The sequence below is a fragment of the Mustela putorius genome, unplaced genomic scaffold (assembly GCF_011764305.1).
Source record: "Mustela putorius furo isolate JIRA1106 unplaced genomic scaffold, ASM1176430v1.1 tig00003869_pilon_pilon_pilon, whole genome shotgun sequence".
Classification (NCBI taxonomy): domain Eukaryota; kingdom Metazoa; phylum Chordata; class Mammalia; order Carnivora; family Mustelidae; genus Mustela; species Mustela putorius.
In genome coordinates, this window is record NW_025422021.1 from 21,756,778 (window position 1) to 21,765,758 (window position 8,981).

At 45.4% G+C, this 8,981-nt stretch overlaps 1 pseudogene; it reads right to left on the reverse strand.

Moving 5' to 3' along the window:
* Window positions 1-2,791: 2,791 nt before the first annotated feature.
* On the reverse strand, window positions 2,792-4,777 carry LOC101688904 (annotated as a pseudogene).
* Window positions 4,778-8,981: the final 4,204 nt, after the last annotated feature.

Consider the following 8,981-nt stretch of genomic DNA (forward strand, 5'->3'; position numbering starts at 1 on the left):
GGGCTGAGGGGAGAGAGAATCTCAAGCAGACTCTGTGCTGAGCGAGGAGCCCAACACAGGGCTTGATCTCATGACCCTGAGATCACGACCTGAGCCAAAACCAAGAGTCAGATGCTTAACCAGTGCCATTACCCAGGTACCTCAGGAACAGTTTTTTAGAGGTAATGTATATATCATATAACTCACCTACCTAAGTATATAATTCAATGGCATTTAGTATTTTCAGAGGTGTGTAAGCAAAAGTGCAATCAATTTTGGCATATCTTCATCACTCTAAAAAGAAACCCCATAGCCTTTAGCTGCCACCACCAAACTTCTGTTTCCCCCTTTCCCCCAGCCCCAAGTGACCCCTAATCTACTTTTTGTGTCTATATATTTGCCTATTCTGGACTTTTCATATAAGTGGAATTTTACAATATTTGGTTCTTCATGACTGGCTTCTTTCCCATAGCACGAAGTACTCAGGATCCGTCCATGCTATATGAGGCTTCCATACCTCATTTGACAAATAATATCCCCGTGTATAGATATACTACATCTTGTTCACTCATTTATCTTGGTAGCCATTTGGGTTGTTTTCAATTTTTTGTGGTTAGAGATAATGCTGCTATGAACATTTGTATGCAACTTTTTGTGTGGACACATGTTTATTTCTTGGGTAGATACCTAACAGTAGAATTACTTGGACATTTGTTGTTTTTTAATATGAATAATGTTGTAATATATACCTTGGAAAAAGATGAGAGAAAAATATCCACGTCAAAGGAAAAGAATATACGGGTGACTAGAGCTTAATCTCTCTGAACAATGAATTTGGCTCTATAAAACATGTTGTTGTAAAGATTCGTGGATAGATAGAACAGAAGGTCTTTGGGGCACCTGGGTGGCTCAGTGGGTTAAAACCTCTGCCTTCGGGACGCCTGGGTGGCTCAGTTGGTTAAGCAGCTGCCTTCGGCTCAGGTCATGATCCCAGCGTCCTCGGATCGAGTCCTGCATCGGGCTCCTTTCTCAGCAGGGAGCCTGCTTCTCCCACTGCCTCCACCTGCCATTCTGTCTGCCTGTGCTTGCTCTCTCTCACTCTCTGACAAACAAATAAAATCTTTAAACAAACAAACACCTTCTGCCTTCAGCTCAGGTCATGATCCCAGGGTCCTGGGATCAAGCCCTGCATCGGCCTCCCTGCTCAGTAGGGAGCCTGCTACATCCCCCTCCCTTGTCTGCCTTTCTGCCTACTTGTGATCTCTGTCAAATAAATAAATAAAATCTTAAAAAAAAAAAAAAAAAAGGACAGAAGGTCCTTGGTACGAGTAAATTCTCAAAACACGATAGCTACTATTCTACACCTGCCAAACCTGGAAGTAAAAATCCTCATGGGCCTAGCCTCTTCGTCAGTCCATCCCGTCAACAGTATCAGATTTCCCCGGTTTTTCTTTTTTATGACCTTGTATTTTATTTTGTCAGCCCCGACATAAGCCTTCTGTAACTGCCAGACTGCTACCGCCTGTGGAAACTGAAGCCGGGCTCTGCCCAGAGTGAGCTGTTCCTCATCATCCTCGCATCCGAGCTCCCGCTGACTTCTCCGGGTTGCTGACTCCTGCCCCCGCACCCCCACCGCAGGCCCTGCTCTCATATCCCTCAATTCCGAGACACAGCAGAGACCATCCATCATCTGCCCAGGTCTTCTGTGACCCCAGCCCCATCTCTCCTCTCCCGCTTCTTCCCCATTGTCATTTATCCCCTCTAAGCCCCCCGGCCTGTTTTGTGATTTTGCACCAGTCTAGGCTTTCTTTTTCCACTTTGTTGAGCATTCTGTTATGGTGTGGAAAATTTCCTACGAAAGTCCCCTGCTCCGTGCTTCTAAAGATAGTGGCAACTTGTCCTCAGTGTCCTCTTTTCTTTGTAAAGTACCACAAGCTCCTTGTTTCCCTATCGGGCTCACTTCCCCTTCCCCTTAAGTGTCTGCCATTGAAAATAGCACTTTGCTCAGTTCTTAAAGGCGTGGGGGAGCTGGACCGCGTGTCTGCCTGAGCCAGGAGGGCTTCCGTGCTTCCAGATCCGGCTCACTGAGAACCACTTGACCCACCATGTCCGCTGTGGGGCCACTCCTTTCTTCGGCAGCCATGGCCAAGTGCATGGCTCAATCTTTCCTTGCACTTGATCGGTCTGGTTAAACCCTTCTATTATCTCGGGCTCTCTTTGGGTACTGTATTCTGCCCATTTTCAACTTGCAACAATCCTGTCTCTTTTCATAAACCTTTGATTTTTGAATGGAGTGTTTTTGTTCTTTTATGACCTGGTTCTGCTCTTAACACCCCCGTTCTGCTTCATCTATTCTTTGATGTCACTGTTTCCGCCCCAGTGTCTTCACCTTGGTTTTTATCTGTCTGTGCTCTCTCTTAAATGCTTCTGAGGTAAGATCTATTTTATTCTTGGAGGGCTTTAGCTATATTCCTTTAGACAGCTCTCTCTATGTCATTGAAAAAAAGTTCCATCATTCTGAAATCTTTAAAGGGGAGCATAACTTCAGTTCTTCACTCTTTTACCTAATTCCCTACATTTTAAGAAATTAATTTCAATCTCTGACATCGCATGAATAGAAATAATAAAATTTTTCACTCTGCGCTTTATGATCTCTGGCATTTTAAAAAAGGATTTTATTTATCTGACAGAAAGAGAGAAAGAGAGCCCAGAGCAGGAGTGGTAGCAGAAGGAAATGGAGAAGCAGGCTCCCCGCTGAGCAGGGAGCCCGATGTGGGGCTCAATCCCAGGACCCTGGGATCATGACCTGAGCTGAAGGCAGACGCTTAACCGACTGAGCCACCCAGGTACCCCAATCTCTGGCATTTTTGCTTATAAGAATCTGAGACCTACGAAATTCAAATGGCTAGCATCGGCTGGAAATACCCTTCTCTCTAAAGTAATGGCATTTAAACTTGAGTAATTGATGGACCTTAAAAAAAAAAAAAAAGTTTTCTGGACCTGTATCACTGACCTGATAATTTTATTTATAATAAATTGATGTTTTAATAGTTATGGTCCTGGCTAATTTGGACAATTTCTTGATTTTAGCAACCCTATGGTGACTCAATTCACTTGCATTTTTTCCCCAAACTATCCTGAAACTTTTGTTCATGAGGAAGATTTATGTGCCATCTTCCTCTTTTCTTTTCTCACAGGTCTTTGGTAATTATAATAGTGGCATGATTGAGTCCTGCAGGGTTGAAAACTACCAGAGCAAATGTGGGCCTGAGGCCTGTTGGTATGCCTGTTCATGAAGTGGGCCTACAGGTTGTTCAAAACATGCTTTTGCATCTATCTATCTATTTATCTATTTATCTACCTCTGAACTTTTTATTGACTTCCTGCTCCCCAAAGGGTACCCTGTTTCTGCTGCCTCAATGTCTCAGAATTTTAGTGTCATTGGTCTCAGATACCACATCGCTGTCCTCAATCCTGCAGGTACTGGCCTTCTGGATAGTTTGCAAGAAATTGTTGCTGTCCAGAGTAACACCAAGACACAAACCCTCCCCGTCTGCCAGCAAGCAATGGTGGGTGGTGATCTCAGTGTCCAGCCTGACCTTGATTTTCAGCAGGGCCTGGTACTCCTGGGTCTGGCACTGTGCCTATTCCCAGGTCTGGGACAGCTCTGACTCCATGTGCAGCAGGACCCACTGAGCTGCTCCATCTACATCGTGTAGAGGGCCCCCAACTCCCGCAGGCTGTTCTCCAAGCTGGCTTTCAGTTTTCTCATCAAGTCCAGGTTGACTGGGCCTTATGTTTCAGCTCCGTGAGGGTCATCTCAGCTGCTCTTATCTCAGCGGTCATCGAGGTGACCACTGTGGTGCTGTCTTCAGTCTGCTGGAACCAGTACTTGTCCAGCTCCTCTTGCTTCTTCTGAGGCAGCTCATCATACTGGGCCCAATGTCTGCTGTGATCTTGAGGTCCGGAGATTTGGGGCATCCAACTCCACCATCAACCCAGAGTAAGCAGTTTGTTTGTAGACCCTTTACTTCCTCCTCATGGTTCTACATGAAGAGCACCTCCTCCCTGAGGGCCTCGACCTCTGTCTCCAGCTGCAGCCGAGTGACATTGGTGTCATCAGTGATCTTGCAGAGTCTATGGATGTCATTCACAGACTGGTGAATGGTCAGCTCCATCTCAGAGTCAACTCTGAAGTCGTCACTGTCTGTGACATTGGCCACAGAATTTGCAAAAATCTGAGCCCTAAGCTCTTGATGGTCTTGAAGTAATGCCCCCAGTCTCTGACCTTCTCTAAATGTTTCCAGATTTTAATCTCTGGTCTCTGATTATCAGCCTCTAGGCTCCTCACTATCTCCAAGTAGGAGGCCAGGCAGTCATTCAGGTCTTGCATGATCTCCTTCTCACCTGGATGCCCCCTATGCCTGCCAGACCTCTAGCAGCAGAGCCCCATGTCTGGCTCCTTGCTCAGTGGCCAGGCTCCTAGAAGCTGGTGGAGAGGGATATGGAGAGATCTGGGAGCTTGAGCCCTTGGGCACCTGCATATACGCTGGCCAGCCAGACCTGGTGGCTGAGCAACTGCATGGAACCTAGGGACTGATAGTTGGAGAAGAAGGGGGAGTGGGTGGTGAAGCTCTGCTGTTCAGGGAGTAAGATGAGAGGCCAGGACTCAGGCTCAGGCCACTGCTCTTGCAATTATTTAGCTTGATTTGAAAAGCCCTTGTAGAAAACATTCACATCTCTGTTATGTGTCTCACTGTTGTTTATCCACTGCCCTGGCTCCTTTCCCAAGATGCATCGTGGGCATCTCCTCTAGCCTCATACCTTCATTGTGCGCAAGGGAGGCGTCCAGTCCTTAACTAAAGACTGTGGACATTTTTCTCTCTCTCTCTCTCTTTTTTTTTTTTTTTTTTTGGTTTTCTTTTTTTCTTTTGGGGGTTCATATCTATAAATTATTTATTTTCTCCAAATCTGGTTTGCTTCTATGATCTTTCAAACTTCCATACTGTGTCTTTTAAACAAAAACCTGAAAATCTGAACTTGAATGGCTCTTCCCCTATTGAAGGATTTGATTAGTCCTAAACCAGTCTGTTCACACAGATTTCTCTCTCCAAATGCAGCTCTATTTTTAAAGTAGAATTACATCCAGATCCTCTCTGTTTGGAGACTCCTAAGCATTAGTTCCAGCCTATGTTCTCATGGGGTCACAGAGACAGCTGTAGTTTGGGATTAAGAGATTCCCAGAGAAATTCCTCCACTTAAACTACAAAACCTTGGAATCTCTTAACTTCCCTGAGGCTCATGTTTGTCATTTGCAAAATGGGATAATGACAGCTACCATCTTGTGATTCTTGTGAAGAGTTCATGAAATACTGTATGCAAAAGCAGGTTCAAAATTCTACATGGATTCTGTATTTTTAGCTGAAGCTCTGTTCACCCTAATTTCATGTGTTTTTCTTTCAGTCCTTCAACATTTCCTTTGGAAGGTCTCCACTTTTCCCTTTGGCTCATTTTTCTTGGCTCAAGTTCTCAGTCACTTCAGTCTTTCTAATGAATTAATTAATCAATCAATTACTCAGCCATTCCTTCATATTTGGATGAAAACGTTGACATCCTGACAGTTGATGTCAGACTTGGTGGGAGCAGGGTGATTATTTGGGGATAAGGTGACTCCCACAGGCTGTGTTTTCCAGGAATCAGGGTAACATAAGAAGTACTAATTGTTGATGTGGAACTGAACAGAAATCAGGAGGAAGGGAAGGGTTGGAGAGTGAGGAAAGGGGGGTGGGAGAGGGGAAGCCATCAGCAAGATGGTGGGAGGAATAGAAGCTTGCCAGGGGTACAATGAGCAATGAACAAAATCGTGGGCTGGAGGGAGTGGGAAGTAATAGAAGGTCATACACATAAAATCTGGGAAATCTAATATTCTACTGCAGGTTCTGGTTCCTGTGGTATAAACTCTGCTAAATCTTTTTGGTCAGCTAATCACCCTCTGCAGTAGGCTTTTGGGAAAATTATGGAAAAGGCCTGAATCCCAGGATGAGATCAGGATGGCGGGACTCAGGGACAGCAAATTCACTGGAAGTCAGAGGTGACCATAATAACTCCCTGGAGATTCACAGACATTGTGGCAGGGCTTTGAGCATCCATGTGGGGGAGGATGGGGGCTTGAACTCATCTGATCTGTTTGAAGGGGATGGTCACTCCAGTGACATCCAGACAGTCACTTGAAAACACAATAGGCACCCAAAGCCAGTCATATCCTCCTCAGACTTGGGTTCCATCTAACGCAAGACTGTCACCCCATTATTCCTCTGAGTAACTTCAGAAGTAGCTATTTTTCCGTGTTTTCTATATTCTTTTCCTCATCGAGGACTAATTTTCCCTGGTGGTTTCTGCCTGTGCCTCTTGTTGACTCGTTTGCTCCCACCAACTTTGTTTACCCGTTTCTTTTCTTCAACCTGAAAATGATCTGCATTTTCTACCTTCCTTTCTGAAGTTCCATCCCTCACCGACTTCTCCAACTTCAGCAGTTGTTTCTGTGGGCACTACTGGCCCAGCTGTGTGTGCATGTGTGTGTGTGTGTGCACACACGTGTGTACTTGTTTCTGGCTCTTGTGGCTTTGCACATAACAATGCCAGTCTTGCTTTTATTGTGAAAGATTCTTGGATTGTTTATATAAAACTCCCTTTTGCGTCACAATATTTGTAAAATTTAGTTTACAGAGAGAGAGAGTGTGTGTGTGTGTGTGTGTCTGTGTGTACACGTGAGTGTTAATCTCTTGGAGGTAACATACTGAAGTATTTCTACATGAAATTATGTTTGGGATTTTCTCTAAAAGAATTCAGAAGGAGAAGTTGAGGGCTGGATGCTCTAGATTCAACAAGATTGGCCACATTGTTGAAGCTCTGTGATGAGTACATGAGCGTTCAGTATAATATTCACTCGACTTTTGCATGTTTGACAATTTCCATAATAAAGTTCTTAACTAAAGACTGTTTATTAAAGATCTGTATGTGGGTTAGTGACCTCCATAGCCAACACATTTTTTTTTTACTGTACGTGACCTCCTCCCCAGCATGCCCCCTGCCAAGCCATTTCTAAGCTCTCTTTCCATGTGGATTTGCTGGCATGCCTATTTTCCTTCCGTCTAGAATTTCGTGGAAGGTGGGGGCGACTTCTTACTCTTCTTACTCATCTTTGTGTCGCAGTGCCTACCACAGAGTGGCTTGAACTGAACTGAAAAGAGCTGAAGAAAAGTGTCTGCCCGACAACCCCCAGCCTCGCACTTTCTGACGCAGGCCTCCGTCACTGTCATGGCTTTTGCTGGGCCTGTGTACGTATCCCAGGGGCTTCTAACTGAGTGGAGCCACAGCACATCCATGCAGGGCTGGAGAGGGAGGGAGAGGGAATAGCCCCTTTGGCTTTCTACATAGGCAGCCATATCACCACAAAGTGCTTTTATTGGCCTGGCCCTTTTCCTCTTATACATTCTCTCTCTCTCTCTTTTTTAAGTTCTTATTTATTTATCTGACAGAGAGAGACACAACAAGAGAGGGAACACAAGCAGGGGGAAGTGGGAGAGGGGGAAGTGGGAGAGGGTGAAACCCCCACCAAGCAGGGAGCCCGATGTGGGGCTTGATCCCAAGACCCTGGGATCATGACCTGAGGCGAAGGCAGACGCTTAACGACCGAGCTACCCAGGTGCCCCTCCTCTTATACATTTTCTGAGATAATTTCAATTCCTTTCATATCTGAAGTTCTCATCAAACTTCTTACTTTCTACGATGTGGTGGTTTGAGTGACTGTAACTGTGGACCAAAATCCATGCTGGGCTCCTGACTGCACAGCGGTTTCCCTTTGAGCTGTCTCACTTCCCTTGCAATACACCTTCCAACTTAGAGGGAGAGAATGGCATCCTCTTCTTCTTCTTTTCTGGGGGTGGCTGGCCCTCCTGCCGCCCCGGGAGAGGCAAATCTATCAGTGCCACCATCCCAGCTTCCCATTTCCCTTATCATCCTCTCCCATTTACTCCCCTCTTCCATCTGGCCCCAATCTTCAGCTTTTCCCTTAATTCCTATTCTAGATTCATGTTATACCATCTCTAATTGTTCTCCTGCTACTATAGTTCTGGCAGCTTCTAGAACTGTCATCCTGGTACTACCATGCTCTCACTACTCTTGAAATGGCTCATTACAAATCTCAGTGTCCCTTTTGTCTTCTTCCTAGTGTGCCACTGGGAAGGTTAAACTGGGGGTGGGAGGGTCTGGTGTCATTATGCCCATTTGACAAGATTCTGAAAGGCTAAGTAGCTTGTTTAAGGTTGAAGAACTAGTGAAGATCAGGGGCGCCTGGGTGGCTCAGTTGGTTAAGCATCTGCCTTTGGCTCAGGTCATGATCCCAGGGTCCTGGGATTGAGCCCTGTGGATTGGGCTCCCTGCTCAGCAGGCAGTTTGTTTCTCCCACCCTCTCTGCTGTTCCCCTGACTCTTGCGCTCTCTCTCTCTCTCTCTCTCAAATAAACAAATAAATAAATAAAATCTTTGGGGGAAAAAAAAAGAACAAGTAAAGGTCAGAAGTAGAAACTTAGTCTCCTAATCTTGGTCCAGTGTTCCAGCTAGCATCTAACATCCTCTTTATATTCTGCTCCTGTCCCCTGGGGAGTCGTGTCTGACCTTGAACTTCTGTGCATTTACAAGAACGATGTGCCTTGCAACACTTACCTTTCTGGAATATTTCTGACAATGGTCCAGAGGACTGGAAACTGAGCTAAGCCAAAGTGGGGTGGTTAGGACTCACTGTCTTATTGATTCATGCTGGCACTGACTGAAATTTCAATATTGTCTCTCCAACAATTTTCTTATTTCTGAAAAAGAGCCAAAATGCAGGGTAGGAGGCAAGATGCAACAGCAGGATCACTGGACTTTAGCCAAGCACTTCTGGAGTTCCAGGAATCAGAGCTAGGCATGGCACCAGGTCACACTCCAAGGGTTATCAACCTA